Source organism: Tenrec ecaudatus, chromosome 15 (assembly GCF_050624435.1).
Source record: "Tenrec ecaudatus isolate mTenEca1 chromosome 15, mTenEca1.hap1, whole genome shotgun sequence".
NCBI classification, from domain to species: Eukaryota; Metazoa; Chordata; class Mammalia; order Afrosoricida; family Tenrecidae; genus Tenrec; species Tenrec ecaudatus.
The window spans coordinates 67559232-67581736 of NC_134544.1; positions in this window are offsets into that span (position 1 = coordinate 67559232).

A 22505-nucleotide genomic window follows, 5' to 3' on the forward strand; every position below is an offset into this window, starting at 1 on the left:
GCATACTGAACTCCCCTATATCCTCTCCTTGTTTTGCTGCATGTGCGGCAGCACTAAGCATAGATCCTTTCCTGGAGCCCCAGTCACAACCAGTGCTGCAACTGGCAAGTCTTCTAGAAAAGGATTCCTTTCACTGAATGCACTCTGAAGCCTCTGAAATACCTTGGCCCCAGTAAGTTTTGGCACCCATTCATGGGACTCTATCTCAGAGTGCTTTTCTGTTAACTTGACTTGCATTTCCCTCATCTTTGCTGCTAATGATGCATAAGCTTCCTCCCAGCCTACCACCTTTGTTTAATCTGGGCAGGACTTCTGAGTATCTTGCACCAGGTTTTGATTCTCAGGTTGAAGTGCCTCGGAGGCAGCGAAAATACCCAAATCCTCATCATGATAATGTGCCACCTTGTCCTCTAAGGGCTCCACATCGCCTGGGTCAAGGGGTTCCTCATCCTTGCTTTCAAAGCCCTCCAGTTAACTTTTCAGTGACTTCAGTGGTTGAGGAGGAGGCAGAGGCGCAGAAGGAAGTTTACTTTCACTTTTGTTTGAGCATGCAAATTGGTGTTCAGGCTGGAGTCCCTCATGCCTATGGTACAGGCTATCCCTAACTAAATCCCATAAGCTAAACGTGTCTATGGGAACCTTCTATGCCCATTAGTGGTGTAGTGATCTTTTAACCATTTCCCTACTTTTTGCCAAGTTTCAATATTTACAGTCCCTTCCTCAGGAAACCAAGGACATACCTTAACCACAAAATCTAAAAACTTCTCTATTCTTTGGTAGCTTACTTTTGCTCCTCTAGCTTTTAACATATCTTGAAAAATATTTACAAAAATCTGTTTGCTATTTCCTTGCCCCATTTTTCTCCCAATAGCTACTCACGTCACCACCAATCTCTTTGTGTACACCTTTGTAATCCACGGTGTCCTTCACTTTGTCCCCCGTTTTCAGTGTCCCTGGTTTGGGCGCCACTCTTGTCCAAGCCAGCCAATGAGTTGAACAGTCCTGAAAGAGGGAGTGAGACAGAATTTATTGGGAGGGCAATAGTGAATACTGAAGCCTCGCGTTTATTTTTCATACTCCTTTTAACCATGCAGAAACAACCTGGGGTTAATTATCTCATTGTTAAGCAAGCATATTTGATACACATAGCAACTCTTGTGACCTATTTTCCCAGAGCTTGCACACGTTCTTGTTCTTAACAGTCTGTTCTAAATGTAAACTCACAGAAGAAATCAGCAAACAGTGACACATAGGTCTTGAGACTTCTCAGCCGTTTCAAGGCTGAGTCTTTATGACCTTCAACAAGGGTCCTAGAATCCAACCTTGTTCTTCAACCTGCCTGCCCCAGAGATCTGAAATTGGAACCTGGACTTATAACATAGGGGAATGGTGAGCCTTATATTCCACATATGCATGATGAGTGGGTAGGAGAAATTTTATGAAATGTGTATTTCTCTAGTAGGCTGATTTGCAGATTAGTTTTATAGGGGCACTAACCTACACCTCTGTCAGATAACTGCCACTTCACACCTCCTTGCCTTAGAAACTCACTGGTGCTTGCAAAAGGCCAATGGTAATGATATCCAAGTAGCCACTCAGGCTAATGCCTCCCCACTTGATCGCAGCACAGCCTCTTCCCTCCACACTCATTTTGTCTTCCTACCCCTTCAGCCTCCTGGTGGAGCATGTTTTACAAGCTCATGCCCACACACTAGCTATCCACCCTCTTCCTAGAAGCCCAAGTCTATGGATGGGACATCCTAGAATACAAGTGAATAAGCCCTTTCCAACAGTTTGTGTTGTTTGTCATCAGTTGAACATTATTTAGAGAGCTTGAACCTCATGCTCTGGGCAAAGATGACGGAAGATAAGTTATCTCTTTCCTTGATCCATCTCATTTACCTTCAAGCTTCTGCCGTCACCTTGGCTCTTGGCATTACCCATTTACCTACAACTAGGCATTCTTTGAGTATAGCATGCATCCTTTTACAAAGGCTTTATCAGTGCCATCTGTAAACACAAGAGCTGCAGAGAGGAGAAAATAAGCATCCCCCTTGGCCTGTTTCCTTGTTAAGGCTGTCTCTGCATTGACCAGCTCACCTCTAGGATTTGCTGTTCATGTCCCTCTGTCTCTTATTGTCCACTTCAAAAAGAAGTTTCACTGATTAGCACACTCTGCTGTGCATATTACTATGGGCCTCTAATGGATTCCCCCAGCCTAAGTCATTTCTTAACACTCAGTAGATTATTCAAGGAGATGCGAGCTCATAAAGTTTGATGAAGAGCCCAGATGAGTTGGAGTGAACACACACTAGCAGGAAACTCACAAAATGACATTTGTATTCTAACAGTCATATTAACATACACATGCATATTGTGAACAAATTAGCACATCTACTACAACTAACAAATCTTCATATAATACCCTCAGATTAATAAATACACATGCATTTACTTAAGAAAAACCACAAAGACACACTAAAATATACTAGAATTATAATAATAAAATAAATGCAGAACAGACTACAAGTTCTGTCACATTGTATAACATCTTAAGGCAATGTGCTAGCACACACAAAACACACAGATATAAAGTGCATACAAGAACATACACTGAGCTACAAGAATGTGGAGGTCTGTGGTAGGGACATTTTCTCTGCAGGTAGAGGAAATAGGTACCTAATTTAACTAATCCTTCTTAGGCTCCTCTACATTTCTCCCCTGAGGGCCCCTTTTATCTGTGGGCTTTCAGTGACCCCTGAGCCCAGCCATATCCCTGTATTGGTGTTTGTGTCTGGGTTCCCACAACCTTTCCCTCTGTGTGTCCGACTCAGAAATACACGATCGTAACTACAGCAGTCACACTGCTAATTGAGGGAAAATCAGTTCCTGGTCATGTCTCTAGAGAAGGATATTCTGCTCTCAATAATATGTGGAGGCATAGCCACCCACAGAACTTGAAGGGAACCTGTTGGTGCCCTGTGCAGAATAGGACGTGTATAGCCCATGCACAAGGGGACATAGGGCACGAAGGGAGGTGAGTTCTGTGGAGGTACCTTGAGACTAAGCATAAAATGTGTCTTGTCTCCCTTTTCCCACTCTTGTATCAATATTCACAACTACCGAATTAAACAAACAGCCTTTGGAGAAAAAAAAAAACGGACTCTAAAATCAGTCTGTGGTGGACAAGGGCAGACAGGAGCTGTGAATTAATAAAATGAATGAACTCAGAGAAGAAAGTCTCCGATTGGATGAATGGAGACAGGCGACTTGATATAGGATTGGGCTACTGGTGATAAGTTCTTGTAATATGTTGTCTGGAAAAATATATATACACACAAGCTAACAAAGTGAGATCCTTTGCACAGCAGGGACTGTTGTCCCAGGGAAGGAGGGATTACAGGAGGGGTATTGAATGCAAGGCATAAAGAGCTCGATGAAGCAGATGATGTGAACAGAATTCATCCTAGATGTAGGAATTACCAATTATATGGGAAATGTGGCGCGATTCAAGGGGAAAACGAAACAGAAACTAAGTTCAAAATCATCCTATCGTCACAGGGAGATTGGGTGAGTGTTTGAGAAAGACGTGAGGAGATGCACTGATTCCCTGAGGGATACCGAGAAGGAGAAGAATCCCCAGACACAACAGGAAGCCAGTGGTGAAGCTCCATCTGCACCTGCTCCTCGGTCTGAGACCTGTGGTCTGGGTCCTGAGGGCCCCTGCAGCCTAACCTCTTCCACTAGAGTACATTCGTGTCTTGGTTAACTCTGACTTCCCCTAACTGTATGCGTTGGTCTGGGTAGATTAGAGAAACAAATCCATAGACACACGCATATTGTGTATAAGAGATTTAATATAAAGGGCAATTGTACATTAAGAAAGCATCTCAACCCCAGTTAGGTCCAAGCCCATAAGTCCATAATTTGCACATATGTCGGATACCAATGTATAAATTCCTCTTCAGACTTATGAAGTACATGCAATGATCCAGAATGCAAGATGATCACAGGAAAGTGGGCAGAAAGTCTTTGGATCGAGTGGCATTGTAAGTTTCTCAGTGCTGACGGGGGCTCTACATGGATTCTCCAGCACCCAGGGCTTCATGAGGTAGATCCACATGGCTTCTACTCAGGGATGTCTCACAGGGGGTCACCCTTGTCAGTAGGGTGTCTCCCAGGGATTAGAAAGAGTGTCTTCCCCTCAAAGATGGAATATGGGATTTCCCAGAATTCTCAGGAGATCGAGATGCCCACACGTAGGCGTCATTGGCTATGATCCAATTGACAGACTCCAACCCTTCCCTCTTTATCCTCTCAAGTCCCAAATTTACACCAGATTATATAACTACCACACTGTTGAGTCTTTTGCACAGAATTACAGAGCTATGTCCTCGAATTTCAGATTGTCCATTTGAAGTTATAGTATATTCTTACTATTGTCTCTGGAGATGGTAAATTGGCCCTTCAGAGAATCTATGTGGCTTTTCCTACCAACACTATTAATGTATGAAACCCACTTCCGCCCATTCTCTGGGCCTAGGCAGACCCTCTGTGTATTTATAAACACAGACAGTGAATGCAGAGACAGCAGGGGAGAGTCTCAGAGAAGCCTCAGGCTGCCTAAAGTCTCCCTCAGATTCCATAGCTCCACCTCACACTGGACACCTGCAAACACACAGACATCCTGATGATGAAAATCATAACATATTCACTGCCTCTCACTCACGCCCCCTCATACACACTTTATCTGCATCAAAGCACCATTTGAAATTCCAAAAAGGAAAATTGAGCTCAATACAGATTCCATGGTGACTTGATGTGTTCAGTCCTGAATGTTGGCACCTGGGAATTCCAGAGTTGGAGCACCTCTCCACGAACTTCAGAGTTGGGACTTGGATGGTTTTCATCAGCAGGGGAGATGTCTATTTGCATACCTTTTGCCTATATAGTCATAAGTAATGTTGAATGACTTCTAAGAGAGTCACTCCAAGAGTAGCTAAGGATGTTCTAGATATCTTGGAGAGCTCTGCGTGTGGAGTTCATTATGCGATGGGCTGCTAAATGCAAGGTCAATCATTTTAAATCTCCAATGGCTGTGCAGGGGAAAGAATGCTCTCCACACCCATGAAGGTTTACAGACGCAGAAGCCTAGAAGGGCAGTCCTATTCTATCCTATAGGGTTGTTATGAGAAAGAATTGACTTAATGGAAATGTCAACCTACAGTTAGAGACACTTCCTTGAAATGTGCCCACCTCCTCTCCACCCCTTTGTGTGGTGCTTATTCTTTTCTTGATGCAGTTAAATATTCCCCGTAGAAATATATATTTAATCTGACACAAGCTTCCCTTGTCTAATTCTGTTTTAAATTATCTTTTGGAAAGGAAATTCATATGCTAAAAGTAAAACCCTCATCATCACCTTCTAGACCTTCCCTAATTGTCCACTAGAGCTGAATATGACAGCGGCTCCTGAGTTTTGCTCCTTCCCTGCAGGTTTGTCTTGCCTTAATCAAGCTTGCCTTCCCTTCACAAATCTTTTGCACACCAAGAATTTTAAGGTATCAAGTTACACTTAGATGTTCTTTAAATGCTGAAGATCTCTACATCTCCCAGAGAAGCCAATGCTGTTCGTGAATTTGCATAACACATCAGGACGTTTCCAGGGCATCTTCCTAAAACTAGAGGAAGTCTCCCATGGTTAAGGAGTTGATTTTGATCTCCAAATCTAGGTATTATGCTTTACAATACTAACGCTTTCTTTTTTATTAAATACTTTTATTGGGGGCTCTTATGGCTCATATCACCATCCATGCATTCGTCCATTGTCAAGCTCATTTGTACATATGCTGCCATCATCATGTTGGAAGTGTTTGCTTTCTACCTGAGCCCTTGATATCAGCTCCTCATTTCCCCCCTCCCTCTCCCACTCTTCTTCCTTCATGAACCTTGATAAATTATAAATTTTTATTTTACATTTTCCACTGTCTCCCTTCACCCATTTTTCCATTGTTTGTCCCACTGGGAGGGAGTTATATGTCAGTCCTTGTGATTGATGCCCCCTTTCTACTCCCATCTTCCCATTATCCTCTTGGTATCTCTATTCTCATTATTGGCCCTGAGGGTTTTATCTGTCCTGGATTCCTTTTGTTGTGAGATCTTATCTGTAGAAGTGTACGTGCTCTGGTCTAGTCAGATTTGTAAGGTAGAATTGAGGTCATGATAGTGGGGGGAGAAGCATTACAGAACTAGAGGAAAGTTGTCTGTTTCATTGGTGCTGTAGTGCACTCTGACTGACTCTTCTCCTTCTTGTGACCCATATGTAAGGGGATTTCCAATTGTCTATAGATGGGCTTTGGGTCTCCACTGCACACACTTCTTCATTCACATGGATATGATTTAAAAAATTTTTTTTGTTCTGGGTCTTTGATGCCTGATACATGATCACATGGACACTTCATGATCACACAGACTGGTGTGCTTCTTCCATTTTTGCTTCTCAACTACATGTCTGTTTGTTTATCTTCAAGCCAGTAAGACCAGAGCCACTATATCTTTTGATAGCAATGAACCATCAGCTTTCTTCACCACATTTGCTTATGCACCCAATTTGTCGACCGCCATCGTGTTGGGAAAGTGAGCATCACAGAATGCAGGGTTTTAGAACAAAGTGTTCTTACATTTGGGGAGTACTTGAGTTGAGGCCCAGTTTCCATCTTCAACCTTAATACCTAACATATCTATTTCCCTGCCATTACATATAAATATATTTACATAGGTATATGCCTATATTTAGACCTCTGTAAATGCCCTTTGCTTTCTAATTTTTCCTCCATTTCCTTTTACTTTCCTCTTGTCCCACTAACATGTTCAGTCTTAATTTGAGTTTCAGTAATTCCTCGCTCTGACTTTGCCCTCGATTAATCCCCACTAGGCATCCTATGCTTTCTCTCCAACGATTTTAGTTCATTTGTTGTTAACTTGTCCTTGGGTTGGTTGATCCCCTCACCCCAACCTTCTATTCTCCCACCTCTCCTTCTCCCATGTCCCCCCGGGACCACTGGTCCTGTTTTTCCTTCTCTGAATTGTTTATCCAGTCTTCTATCTAGATCGACATGCAGAGACATTAATAAGAACAAAAACAAGGCAAAGCCATATAAAACAACAGAGGAAGACAAAACCAACCGAACAAACAGAAATAACAACAAAAAGATAGCCAGTGACAAAACAAGAAATGCATATAAATCGTTGCAGGCTGGTTTTTGACTTCTAGGAATGCTTTCAAGTCGAGTCTGAAGGGGTGCTGTGCCACACTGTCCCCAACATCTAATTTTGGCATTCCCCGGGGACTTCATTGCTTTGCTTCCCTTGCTGTTGCATGCCCTTAGTATTTTGCCCCAATGTGATGGGGTCTGATCAGACACAAGTCCCACCCTGAGTCTCCAGTGTTGTCCCCCATAGTGATATGGTTCAGTTAGGGACATCATGTCTTGTGGTGTGACTGGCCCTATGATCCTCACTGTGCCTTATCTGCTATGAGCAGTAATATCGTCCTTGGGGATTAGTGGGTCAGGATGTGTTCTTCTCACACTCCTACCCTCTTCGCTTCTCCCGTGTGCTCTAATCACAGATGCACATGTCCCCAAGCTTCAGCTTCAGTTCTGTTCTCTGAAGTGCCTTCTTTAGGTAGGGGAGGGGAAGGGAAGGGGGAGAGTCCACATAGTTGGGATTGGGGCAAGCGCCATTATATGATTTCTAATGACTATGAGACATTTTGATGCTTTATTAAGAATCTCAAAATGTCAGTTTCTCCAAGTTTCAAAAATACATGCAACTGTCAATTATTTCAGAAATGGTAAAATCAGGTTTGCTTTTGTTTTCTCTTCACAGGAGATATTTGAGCTGGGATTCACACACATATAGTTTCAACCTACAGTAACTGGTAAAAAAGAATTAGGATGGAGAGTAACTGATTGTGTTGAGAGAAGCACATGGAGGTCAGATTTTAACAGCCTAGAGAGATTATCGGTCCTTCTGGGATTGATTTCAACTTGTCCCAAGTGTGATTTCTTTCTCCCCTGTCTTCTCAGGAAGAACAAGGAATTTTAATTTTTAGGATCTTCCCTTCAGGAAAATAAGAGACATGAGAACTGTAGTTGCTGAAGTGTCCTTGAAGAGGTACTCCACGTGGGTGAACTGGGAAACTCCAGACACAAGAGGAAACAAACTTGGCATCCCCTGCACCTGCTCCTGTGGCAAAGATTGTGTCCCATGTACCCTGAGCTCCCTCTGCTGCCCAGTTAGTGTTGTGATGCTTGAGATGTTTGACCATTTAGCCTTCACTGTGTCTCCTGGTAAGTTTCCTACATTTACATGTCATTGTCCTCAGGTTTCAGATTGTTCAGTTAAAGTACACCCAGCTGGTTGAGCTACTGTGGTTTCAATGTATCAATATGTGAAAACTGAGTTGTTGCTAAGACTCTCATCACAAGACTTCTTTGCCACCTAACACAGGTTGTGTTTCCCAGAACCTGATAGATCTAGAAACTTGATATCTGCAGACCTGAAAGTTAGACATAGCACTTTGAGACATTGCACATAGCTTTCCCAACTCCTGACTGGTCTGTAGCAGCTCTACCTGAGCAATCACACCTAGGAATAAAGGGGGGGGGATATAATTTAAAACCATTCTAAGATGAAAATCATTGTTTTTGACATGAAGGTGCTTACAGGGTAGGACATTCATGTCACCAGGAAGAATCCAGAAGGGCGTTACCTCCACAGGCATCTATGATCAACATGGTAAGGATGAAGACCTAAGAAGTCTGACTTTCATTTGTGACTTGGAGCTCTGTTACCATATTTTACTCTAGGTGATTCACGTGTGCTGTGCATGTGGAAGCAGAAGGAGGATGGTTCTGAGTAGGAGCAGCCGAGTAATGGCCTCTAGAGGGAATTTTTCTGACCTTTGTTCTGTGAGGTCAATCGCTACCCTTCATCATTTGCACTCACTATGGACAAACAATTTCTTCCTGAAAACCATGTGTAGATTTGTAGAAATGCAGACAGTTGGCCTGAGGTGTGAGCCATAACGAAGGGAATTCCTGGGGATACTATTTTTCTTGGAATGTTCCACTTTCTCTCTGGGCAGCCCAGTTCTACCCTTAGTACAAGGGTACCCCCCATGAGATGTGCAGGCTGTAGGGTTAAAGTGGGAGGTAAAATGATGAACATTTCTGAGAATCCGCTTCTCTTCAAAACAAAACAAATCACTTTTATTGGCACTTTTCAAGTTATCGTATAATTCAATACCTCAATCATATCAAGAAGAGTTGTACAATCTCTACCACAGTCAATTATGGAACAATTTTCCCCTCCATAATCATTATTCATGTAATATATTTCACATACTTGCAAAAATGTATGTAACAAAACTTTCACCAGTTCAACAACTTCTGCATGTGTAATTCAGTGCCACTGAGTATTCTTTTCATGTTGTACAACCATTATTTTAATCACCCTGCATATTTTTCCACCACCATTAAAATTAATTCACTATCCCCTAAGCAAAAACTCTTCCTCCTTCACACATGGTAACCATAGATCAAGTCCCCCCCCTTTCTTTTGTAATGGTCCTGATATAACATTCAGATTTCCATACTTAAAACACTTCTAGAAAAGAGTTGTATATCCATTGTCAAATAAGCTTAATGCTCACTCGTGCCTCACAGATCCACTAATTACTCCCTAATTCCCCTCCCCCTTCCATATAAACCATTGCCTCAGTTATTGTCTCCATGCATCCACTTCTTTTTTGCTTCCAAACAGGGAGACAATAACAAAAACAATTAAAAACCCAAAAAAGAAACATAAAGAAAAATAATAATAACATAAAGATACAAATTTAAGTAGAGTATAAAACAGAGAAGGCACCTACTTCTCTTTTCCTGTCCTCCTCTTCATCTGCCTCCTTGGTTGCTGTGGTAGTTGCATAATCTGTTGTCAATTTGAGACTTAAGAATGAAGGGGTGGAGTTTAGTCTGTCAGTGCGGGTGCAGTTTGATGACCTCATTTGGAGGCATTGAGGAGATAAATAGTTCCCTGGAGGCGGGACACAAGCTCATGCCCTGTGAGACATTCCTGTGAACAAGACACATGAAGCGACACTAGAGCCCTGGAGCTGAAGGAGCCACGTGGAGACCCTTGACAGCATTGAGATGTTTCCGCCTCCACTGGATCCAAAAGATTTCCACTCACTGGCATGTGGTCTTCCTGCATTCGACATCATTGTATATGTTGTGTGAGTCTGAAAAGAATTTATAGTCTGGTATTGGATATATGGGCTAATTTCAGACTTAGTGACTTCAACTGGACTGGGCAGGTATGCTTTCTTAATGTACAATTGCTCTTTGATATAAAGTTCTCTCTTGTACACATATGAATGTCTATGAATTTTTTCCCTAGTCAACCCAGAGTAACACAGTTGTGGAGTTTCACATGTTCACTTTCCAGGCACTAGGTAGAGGTGCCCATGGTTTATGACAAGATTTAGCTAGATCCATCCTCTAGGTGATCATATTCTGGGTACAAGATCTTAACATGGCTCTGTTCAATACTTACCTTCATTGAAAAATGAATGAAGATAAGGGCATTACAGCAAAGTGGGGTGAAAAAAAGCAGATGGTGCCAGGCTATCAATTATCTGGGGTCTAAAAGGCTTGTCTTCAAAGAAGCAGCCATCTAAGTCAGGTGTCAAGGAAGTCCACAATGAAGAAGCACACCAGCATGTGGGATCCAAAGATAGTGACAATTAAATTCAAATGTAATGAAGGAAAAAGTCCCAGAGCTCAAATGAAGAACATCCATCTTGTCGAAGGGTAGGTGAACAGTGAGAACTCAAAATCCATCTGAAGAATATCTAGTCATATTAAACCTCTGGTACATCCCCTTGAAAAGGTTTACCATCAGACAGAGATGATTGTGAACTTGATCACAGTGGATCAGACCATGGCATAATATGACAATTGGTCAGTTGACCTACCTCTCGATCCAACCTGTACTTGCTCTAAGGTAAAGTATTTCCCACTTGTTCCATAACAGTATTTTTTTTTGCTGAACTTTAAAATATTGATGGTAGTCTTTCCTTTCTCATTCTTTATTTTCATTTTTATCTTTATATTATTATTATTTTCTTCTTGCAGCTTTATTTTAGTTTTGGTTTTGGTTGTTTCTATTGGGTTTCCAAAGTTGTAACGCACAGACACGGATCCCTAGAGACAATAACTGATGCAATGGTCTATAGGGCCCTAGGGGAGTAGAGGAGTAGCATGGGTGAGGAAATTTTGGGAGCAAACAATGAATGTGGGAGGGGGAAAGAACATAAGAATTCATTATGATATATATGCATATATACATATATATTTTACAACACTTTAAACATTAAGTCAGTGAATATTTTTTTAACATTTTATTTTATTTTTTCAATCTTTTTATTGGGGCTCATAAGGCTCTTATCACAATCTGTACATACATCAATTGAGCAAAGCACCCTTATACATTCATTGCACTCGTCATTCTCATAATTCACCTTCCACTTGGGTTCCTGGAATCAGCTCGGTTTCCCTTTTTTGCCCCTGTCCCCCTCCCTCCCCGATGCCACCCCTGGTCCCTTGATAGTTTATAAATAATTATTATATCTTATCTTACACTCTCCGGCATCTTCCCCTTACCCACCTCGCCATTGCCCATCTCCAAGTGAGGAGGTTACACATAGGTCTCCGAGATCGGTTCTCCCTTTCTACACCCCCTTCCCTCCTGGTGTCGCCACTCCCACCACTGGTGTTGAGGGGTTCGTCTGTCCTAGATTCCCTGTGTTTCCAGATCCCTACTGCACCGCTGTACATCCTCTGGTATAACCAGGTCCGCTAGGTAAAATTGGGGTCATGATAATTGGGAGGGGAGGAAGCATTCAGGAACTAGAGGAAGGTTTTTAGTTTCATTGTTGCTACACTGAACCCTGAGTGACTCATCTCCTCCCCACTACCCCTCTGGAAGGGATGGGATGTCCAGCTGTCTACAGTTGGGCATTGGGTCCCCATCATTTACTCCCCCTCTTTCACGGTGATATGATTCTCACCACCACCCCACCTTTGTTGTTGGAGACCTGGTCTCCTCTGCCCTTCATGATCACCTGTATGTTGGTGTGCTGCTTCCGTGTGAGCTTGGTTGCTTTTGAGCTAGATGGCCGCTTGTTTGCTTTCAAGCCTTTAAGTCCCCAGACGCTATGTCTCTCAGTAGCCGGGCACCATCAGCCTTCTTCACCACACTTGCTTATGCACACTTTCGTCTTCAGTGATTATGTGAGGAAGGTGGTCACACAATGATTGTTTTTGTTCCTTGGTGTCTGCTACATGGTCCATTCAACACCTTGTATTCGCTTAGGCCGTGTGCTTCTTCTCTTTGGGCTTTGTTGCTTCTGAGCTAGATGGCCGCTTATTTGCCTTCAAGCCTTTAAGACCCCAGACGCTATATATTTTTGATAGCCGGGAACCATCAGCTTGTCTGCTAGCTTAAGGTGGGTCTCTTGCAGGAAGCAGATTGATGGGTTATGTTTTCTAATCCAGTCCTCCAGCCTCTTACTTTTAATGTACGAATTGAGCCCATTGGTATTCAGAGTGATTATTACTATCTCTGGCTTCATAGTTTCCATACTCTGTTTTGTGTTTTGGGTCTTTACCTATCTCCCTTCATATCAGTGTGCTGCGTTTGAGTGGAGGGTTTCTATCATGTCCTCTTTTCCATCTGAGACCCTGTTGTCCTGGTACTTGTTGCTGGCATGTTGACTTCTAGATGGAGATGGGATATATGGTGGCCTCCCGATGGTTCTAGTTGGAGCTTGATCTTCTGGCCATAGTGAGTCCGCCAATATCTTCTGCAGGGTCGGGTGACTTGAAGCATATTTTTGAGTTCTTCCTTGTCCTGGAAGACCCTTACCCTCTATCTTAATGGATAACTTGGCAGGGTATAGGATTCTGGGTGAGGCATTTTTATCTTTCAGTTTTTGGAAGATGTTGCTCCATTCTCTCCTCCTTCATGGTTTCTGCTGATAAGTCTGAGCATATTCTTACCTGCGCTCCTTTGTATGTGACTGTCTTCCTTTCTCTTGCTGCTCATAAATTTTCTCTTTTTCCTCTAAGTTGGATATTTTTACTATTATATGTCTTGGCGTGTTGCTCTTGGTGTTTACCTTAGCCGGCGTCCTCTCTGCTTCCTGTATGAAAGTCTGATTCTCCTTTGCTAGGTTGGGAAAATCTTCTTCCAGAAATTCCTTTGCTATCTTTGCTGTCCATTTTTGTGTTATGTTGTGTTCCGGTAGACCGATTATTCGAACATTATTCCTCTTCATAGCATCTGTCATTGATCTCAGGCTGTCTTCTGTTTCTTTAATTTTCCCATCTGATTGTTTTTCTTGCTTGCTTCGTTCGGTTTGAGTGTCCTCAGTTCACTGATACGGTTCTCAGCCTCCTCAAGCCTAGATGTAGCTTCTGTGACCTTTTGTGTGGCCTCTGCTACCTCCTCTGTTAGTTTCTGCAGTTCCCTTTGGTGGGTAGCATTCATCCCCTCTATTGTGGACTTCATACCATTCATCCCCTCTATTGTGGACTTCATACCCTCTATTGTGTATTTCATCCCTTCTATTGTTGCATCCTTATTCTGGGTTGCTTCTCTTAGCTCCTGTATTACTGCAAGCAGAGTTCTGAAGATTTCCTTTTGTGGCTGATCCATATCTGTTTCTTCTATGAGTGACATTAGGTCTGTTTAAGTGCCTCATTTCTCTTATTTCTTTGTTGGGAGTGATGTGGTCTGTTGATTTTTTCTTGATTCTTTCATAGGCCCCATGCTTCTGTGAGACCGGGGTAACCTTATCTATGTTATTGTTAAGGATTCTTTCAGGCAATTGCCTATGACCTACTGTAAGGGTGGGTCAGACTGCTGTGTAGACCGAGTTCCCTGTCGGGTTGGTAACCCGCAGTGCAGAGATGTATCAGCAGCTGGAATGGGGGCTGGAGCCTCAGTGAGTGTCCTCAGGCTGCTTTGACCAGGTGTGACAGGGTACCCTTAGCAACCCCCTTTATGGGGAGTGGAGGTTAGTAATAAAAAGGATTTAAAAGGTTAACGATTTAAAAATAGTTTTTAACAAAATATTGGGAAGGAGGAAGAAAAAAATTGGAGAGGGAGGGAGGAGAATCTGTAATAGAAGAGGGACAAGCTGTGATACTAGTAGAGGTGGAAGGAGAAGAAAAAAAGAGAGAGAAGGAGAATCTATAGAAAAGGGGCAGAAGAGAAATAAAAGCATTAATGAAAAAGTAGGAAGGAAGGAGAGAGAGAATACAGCACAGAAAGAGTTAGAGGCGGTGGCTGGGCACCATCTAACTCTCCTGGTCTCCAGGACAAGGATGGAGGGCTGTGGTGTTGGTGGTCCGTTCATCCTGTGGACTGCTTTGTTTCAGTTTTTGATTTTCTTCACTCGTCAACTCCAGATGGGGAGAGAGGGGATCCTAGTTGCTAGAGGTGGCTTTGCAATGGAGACAAACATTTTATACTAAAGTGGGATTCTTACGTGACATTTGCGTGACTGCAGCAGCCCCTGCTCATCTTTCTCCATGCTCACCCTAGCTGACCACCTTCCTGCCTCAGAGGATGGGGCACTCCCTCTGCCCGTCCACCCTCAGGTCCTCACTTTCAGTCCCACAGGATCCTGTGGTATCAATCCCCCACCCACCCTATCAGCCCCACCTCCAGCCTACACAAGGATTAAAACCCTCGCTCCACTCAGATTCTCTGTAGCTAGTGTCACCTCCCCTGTGTTCCTCAGAGTGTGCTCTGCACCCATGAGATTATTGATTGGTTTCCACCCATATTGACCCTCTGTGTCCCACAGGGCTTGCTCTGGGGGCAGCTCTCAGAGGGGGAAACCAGGAGGAGAGGGTAGAGAGCAGTTGGGCAGAAGAAGCTGTGAAGGACCCCACAGAGCCAGACTGCCCATGGAGGACAGGACCCTGTGGCTGTTTCCCCGAAGGTGTGCCCCTCAGGGCAGATCAATGCTCTGGAGACCCCACCGCAGGTGGAGGCCCCCCGACCCCTCCTCAGTCCCATCCTCCACATCCTCACCTACATTTGGAGCTGGGTGAGCTTCTCCTCATGGGCCGCCAGCTGCCTTTCCAAGTCCTGGTGTCAGGTATGTGGCCCTCTTAAGGGGCGGATCCCTGCTCACCCCACAGTCAGGGTCTAGCAGGAGGTCCTCTCAGGAGGCCAGCCAGACCTCGGCCTGACCCAGCAATCCCCGCAGCTCCTCCTGGTCCTGGCTCACCTGGCAGTGCTCCTGATGAAGGGCCCAGGCCGTCCGGAGCTCCTGCAGCTGCCTGTGCAGCTCCCGGAAACACTGTGACCTGGGGGGCAGAGAGCTGTTGGGAGGGGCGCAGGGTGTCGCCTGGGTGGGGCAGGGCTGGGTTACCGTGGAGCAGGGAGAAGCAAGAAAGGGAGCTCTGGCCACGCACCACCCAGGCCCTAGCCCTCAGCGCGCACATCTCTGGGGCCATGACGTGGCTGGTGTCCAGCAGCTGCTACCCCGCCGGCCGCACTGCCTGGGCTCTCAGGCAGAGCTCCTGCCCCAGTGTCTCCTTGGCCCTAACTGGCCATTCTGAGGATATAGACTAGCGCCTGCTTCTCTTGAGCCCGAGTACTGGGTGGGGGACAGGGCATGGGAACGGGTCTCAGGGCCAGAGGGAAGAACAGGGAGGAGGCAGGGAAGAGCTGGGTGCCCCCACCCGCATGGAACAGAGCGAGCCCGCATCCAGGTGGGGTGGCACATACAGCAGTTCCTGGCAGTGCCTGAGGAAGGCGTGGCCATGGGCTACCCACTCCAGGTGCTGGCCCTGCTCCCAGGCCTTCATGTCCAGGTGGCCCAGGCCTCCTGCACCTCAGCCAGCTGCCCGGCCCGGACCTCCAGGACCGCAGGGTGTACCTGGATGGCCTCCATCCGCATCTGAACCACCACCTCGTCCACAGCCACCAGCTCCCTCTGCAGCTGGCAGAGAGCAGGCTGAATGCTCCTCCACCCAGGACTCTGCAGGCCATCCTGGCTGTACCCCAGGCTAGGTCAAGCCCAGGCCCGTCAACCCCCATCCCAGAGGGGGCATGGGCAGGCTGCAGTCCTGCCTGGGGTCAGCTGGGGGTGAGGGCTCCTCATCCATCTATTGCCTACAAAGAGGGGTTCTTGCGGGGGGGAGGGACTGGGGCCCTCCCCTGCAGGAGGCGGTGCTGGCGCTGCAGGACCTCCACAGACGCTAGGTCGTGGCCAAGGACAGAACCCTCCACCAGGACCACCTTCTGCATGTGGCCCCACAGCTCGAGCGCCGCCTTGTGGAAGTCGAGGGCACAGCGGGAAGGAGGGCCAGCAACTTTCTCCCTTAGAACAGGGCCACCTCCTTTTGAGCAAAGACTGTGGCTTGGGGATTTGTGGGGCTTTAACACGGAGGGAAATAGGACGAAGACTCTATTCCCTAACTTATAACAGGGAGAATCTGGAAAGCTGGTATTCCACGGTAGGAAAGCCTCTACTTTGGTAAGTTAGAGGTAAAGTCCAAGTACATTATCCTGCTTTAAAAATCATTCCCACGGATTCTCCGTTAACAGCTAGGCTGCCTTAATGTGAGCACATGGCTGATTGTATCTCTGTGTAGAAGCAGATATGATCCTTTTGCCCTCTCTTCCCACCGTGACACTCAACCCCACTTTGAGCTTCCCCCAATTCAGGTATTAGCTTTCCTCACCTTGGTGAGCTCAAGTACAGGGACCTTACGATAGATGCCGCCCACCTTGTGACCATGTCACTACTGAAGAGGTGTGTCTCCAGGCTCCCTATACATGTCCCAAGATAGCAAAGGTTCCACTTCTCCCAGTTCCACGTGGTCCATCAAGAGGAGCTGAAGTGAGCATGCCTAATAAAACATGTCTGACTCTGTATTGTATTCTCTCGCCCCTGTCTTTCCTGTCCTCTGTGACTTTACCGTGACCTTTACCTATTATCATCGCTGTACATTCGCGCCTTCTGGCACTTCGGTGGTTAGAAGATGGATGGTTTCCTCTGATCACAGCAGGTTCCTGATGAGGCCCGGGGGCCACAGGCAGGGCCCGAGGGAGGAAAGGGTCTTGACACGCATGTTGGGAGGAAGGCAAAAAGATGGGGAGCCCTGAGCATATGAGGACGGCGGCTCAGGGAGCGAGTGGGCTGCCTGTCAGGGGGTCTGCCTGTAGCACCTCCAACAGTCAGTGAGGAGAGGGCTGGCCCCGGGGCCACCCAGCCCCAGGATTTCGGTAGCAGGACCTGTCAGGTGCTCAGTGCACTGAGACACCAGATCCCGAGAAAGGAGGGTGTGGGGAGGGGAGGCAGGGAGCTCTAAGAGTGGCGGTCAGCAAGAAGACCAGCAGGGCCTGTGCCCCCAACGAAACTGCAGCCCGTGCTCAGGGAGCATTGGGAGAGCCCACTTCGTGGTCCTGCCACAAGGAGTGACCTGCGCTGAACGACTCCAAACTGGGGGCAGGAAGGAGCGTGGTTGGACGGGGAAGGCTGATTGATGCTGGAAGCTGGAGTCAGCCATGCCCCTTCATACACACATGCACACACGAGAATACACACAGAAGTATGCATGCACATACCCACATGCCCACCCCTACACATGAGCACGCACACACATCTGGGGTAGGCCCCTGTGTCCCGAGCCCCTTGGCTGTCACTGGCCTGTCCCTCTGGGCACCTAACTCTGTGCGTGCTTTCATTGCCTTGTCCAGCCTCACCCATGTGGCCTCAACGCAGCTCCTGTGGACTTGACTCAGGGCCATGGAGCTGGGGGAGGCGAGTTCCAGGGCACCTGCCAGCTCCCTCAGGGCCTGCACCCTGGCAGCCCCACACTCTGCCTTTTCTCCCGGAAGACCTTGAACTTCTCTTCCAGCATCTGCCAAAGGTGGGGCTGGAGAGGGTCAATGTGGATGGGGTTCAGGCAGCTCCTAAAACTCAAGAATGGGCCAGCTGGTCCCAACAGCTCCCACATCCCTCAGCCCTGGTTCTAGAACTCTGCAGGGCAACTCCTGCCCCCTCAGCCCACCCAGCATCTACCCTACCCTCCGTTCCTCCATCCACGTTCCCGGCACACACACACACACACACACACACACACACACTCATACACTTGCAGAATCTCTGGAGGGCTTCTTAATTCATGTCTTTTTTGACACACACACACACTCATACACTTGCAGAATCTCTTGAGAGCTTCTGACTTTATGTCCTTTACACTCACACCCACATACATCCTTGAAAATCTCTCAAAGGCTACTGATTTGGTTTCTTTTTACACAAACACACACACAATCTTGCAGAATCTCTGGAGGGCTTCTGACTTCGTGTCCTTATTACACACACACACATGCACACACACACACTCACCCTCAGACCCTTGCAGTATCTCTAGAGGGCTTATGACTTCTTGTTCTTTTAACACAAACACACACACACACACCATAGCAGAATCTATAGAGGGCTTCTGACTTCGTCCCCTTTTTACACACGCACACACACACACACACACACACACACAGAGAACCTTTCTGAATCTCTGGAGGGTGTCTGACTTAATATCCTTTTTACAAACACAAACACTCTTGCAGAAACTCTAGAGTGCTTCTGACTTCGTGTCCTTTTTACACACACACTCACACACCCTTGCAGAATCTCTATAGTGCTTCTGATTTCGTGTCCTTTTTTACACACACACACACACAGACACTCACACACATTCATACACTTGCAAAATCTCTTGAGAGCTTCTGACTTTATGTCCTTTACACTCACACCCACATACATCCTTGCAAATCTCTCAAAGGCTACTGATTTGGTTTCATTTTTACACAAACACACACAGAATCTTGAAGAATCTCTGGAGGGATTCTGACTTCGTGTCTTTTTTACACACACACACACGCACACACACACACTCACACACACTCATCCTCAGACCTTTGCAGTATCTCTAGAGGGCTTATGACTTCTTGTTCTTTTAACACAAACACACACACACACCACGGCAGAATCTCTAGAGGGCTTCTGACTTCGTGCCCTTTTTACACACACACGCACACACACACACTAACACACACTCACCCTCAGACCCTTGCAGTATCTCTAGAGGGCTTATGACTTCTTGTTCTTTTAACACAAACACACACACACACACACACACCATGGCAGAATCTCTAGAGTGCTTCTGATTTCATGCCCTTTTTACACACACACGCACACACACACACTCCCCCTCAGACCCTTGCAGTATCTCTAGAGGGCTTATTACTTCTTGTTCTTTTAACACAAACACACACACACCACGGCAGAATCTCTAGAGGGCTTCTGACTTCATGCCCTTTTTACACACACACACACACACACACACAACACACACACACCCTTTCTGAATACCTGGAGGGTGTCTGACTTAATGTCATTTTTACAAACAGAAACAAACAAACTCTTACAGAAACTCTAGAGAGCTTTTGACTTTTTCTCTTTTTTACACACACACACACACACACACACTCACACACCCTTGCAGAATCTCTAGAATGCTTCTGATCTCGTGTCCTTTTTATAGATACACACACACACTCACACTCTCTCAGAATATCTGGAGGGCTTCTGACCTCGTGTCCTTTGTACACACACATGCACACACACCCTTGCAGAATATCTGCAGTTCTTCTGAATTTGTGTCCTTTCTACACACTCACACACACACATGCACACATACACGCACCCTTACAGAATCTCTGGAGGGCTTCTGACTTCTCCTTTTTACACATACACATACACACCATTGCAGAATCTCTAGAAGGCTTCTGATTTACTGTCCTTTTTACACACACACACACACAAACTATCACACACCCTTGCTGAATCTCTGGAGGGCTTCTGAATTCATTTCCTTTTTTGACACACACACACAAACACTCACACCTTTGAAAAATCTCTGGAGGGCTTCTTATTCGTGCCCTTTTGAAACACACTCATACACTTGCAGAATCCCTTGAGAGCTTCTGACTTCGTGTCCTTTACACTCACACGCACACACATCCTTGCAAATCTCTAGAAGGCTACTGATTTGGTTTCCTATTTACACAAATACACACACAATCTTGCAGAATCTCAGGAGGGCTTCTGACTTCGTGTCCTTTTTACACACACACAAACACACGCACACACACACTCACACTCAGACCCTTGCAGAATCTCTAGAGGGCTTCTAACTTCGTGTCCTTTTTACACAAACACACACACACACACGGCAGAATTTCTAGGGGGCTTATGACTTCGTGTACTTTTTACACACACACACAAACACACACACACATACACACTTTCAGAATCTCTGGAGGGTTTCTGACTTAATGTCCTTTTTACAAACGCAAACACACACGCACTTCCAGAATCTGTATAAGGCTTCTAGTTTCGTGTCCTTTTTACACACACAAACATACACGCACCCTTGCAGAATCTCTGTAGGGCGTCTGATTTCATGTCCTTTTTACACTCACATACACACAAAAACACTTGCAAAATCTCTGGAGGGCTTCTGACTGTAGGTTTTACTTACACACACACACACACACACACACACACACACACACACACACTCATGCCCCTACAGAATCTCTGGAGGGCTTCTGACTTCGTGTCCTTTTTAGGACACACACACACACACACACCCTTCCAGAATCACTAGAGGGCTTCTGATTTTGTTTCATTTTTACACACACAGACACATACACGCACCCTTGGAGAATCTCTGGAGGGCTGCTGACTTCGTTCTTTTTACACACACACACACACACACACACACACACACACACACACCTTTGCAGAATCTCTTGAGTGCTTCTGACTTCGTGTCCTTTACACACACAACCACACACAACCTTGCATAATCTCTAGAGGGCTTCTGACATCGTGTCATTTTTATACACACACACATACTCACACTCATACCCTTGCAGAATCTCTGGAGGGCTTCTGAATTCGTGTCTTTTTTAGTCACACACACACAAACACTCACACCCGTTCCTAATCTCTGGAGGACTTCTGACTTTGTATCCTTTACACTCACACCCACACACAGCCTTCAAGCATCTCTAGAGAGCTTCTGATATCGTGTCCTTTTTAAACACACACACACACACACACACACACACACACACATACTCACACTCATACCCTTGCAGAATTTTAGGAGAGCTTCTGACTTCTCCTTTTTACAGACACACACACATACACACCGTTGCTGAAACTGTAGAAGGCTTCTGAATTGGTTTCCTTTTTACACAAACACAAAACATTCTTGCAGAATCGCTGGAGGGCTTCTGACTTCGTGTCTTTTTACAAACACACACACACTCACACTCAGACCCTTGCAGAACCTCTAGAGGGCTTCTGACTTCTTGTTCTTTTTACACAAACACACACACACACCATGGCAGAATCTCTAGAGCGCTTCTGACTTCGTGCCCTTTTCACACACACACACACACACACACACACACACACACACACACAAACCCTTTCTGAATCTCTGGAGGGTGTCTGACTTAATGTCATTTTTACAAACACAAACACACACACACACTCTTGCAAAAACTGTAAGGGGCTTCTGACTTCGGGTCCTTTTTACACACACACACACCCACACACACACTCACACACCCTTGCAGAATGTCTAGAGTGCTTCTGACTTCGGGTCCTTTTTACACACACACACACACACACACACACTCACACTCATACACTTTGAGAAACATCTGGAACAGTCTGTTCTGGAGACTCAGATCCTGAGACTGTGGTGTGGGGGCACCAAGCTCACGTGGCTGAGGATGTTTCGGTGCAGGGTGGAGCCATGCACCCCAGAGCTCTCTGTATTCCACAGGCGGATGGTGCTGTCAGAAGAGCAGGTGATAAAGGAGCTCGGGGGCAGGCAGGCCTGTTGACTGTCCTTCACCTCAGGGTAGACCTGGAGGAGCACAAGGACCAGAGGGACCTGGGTCAGACCTTGGCTGCCCACAGAGATGGGACGGGATGAGAGTAGAGAAAAGGTTGTTCAAGACTTAGCCCCAGGCTTTTCCCAGAGCAAGCAAGTCATAATGATTAGCTCTTGTCTTTAACAAGTAAAGGAATATACATTAACCAAGCACCTAGTAAGTACTAGGCATTCTAAATCTCCCACTTACATTGTCTCCTTTTCGTAAAAATCAAATGCATCAGGTATGTCATTTCACAATTGCAGAAACTAAGGTTTGGTCAAGTTCAGGAACATGTCCAAAGAGGCAAAGCTAAGACTGCACAGGGGCATACTGAAAAACGTCTGAGATGAGTCAGCACTAAAATCCCCTCCCATCCTCAGAGCCAA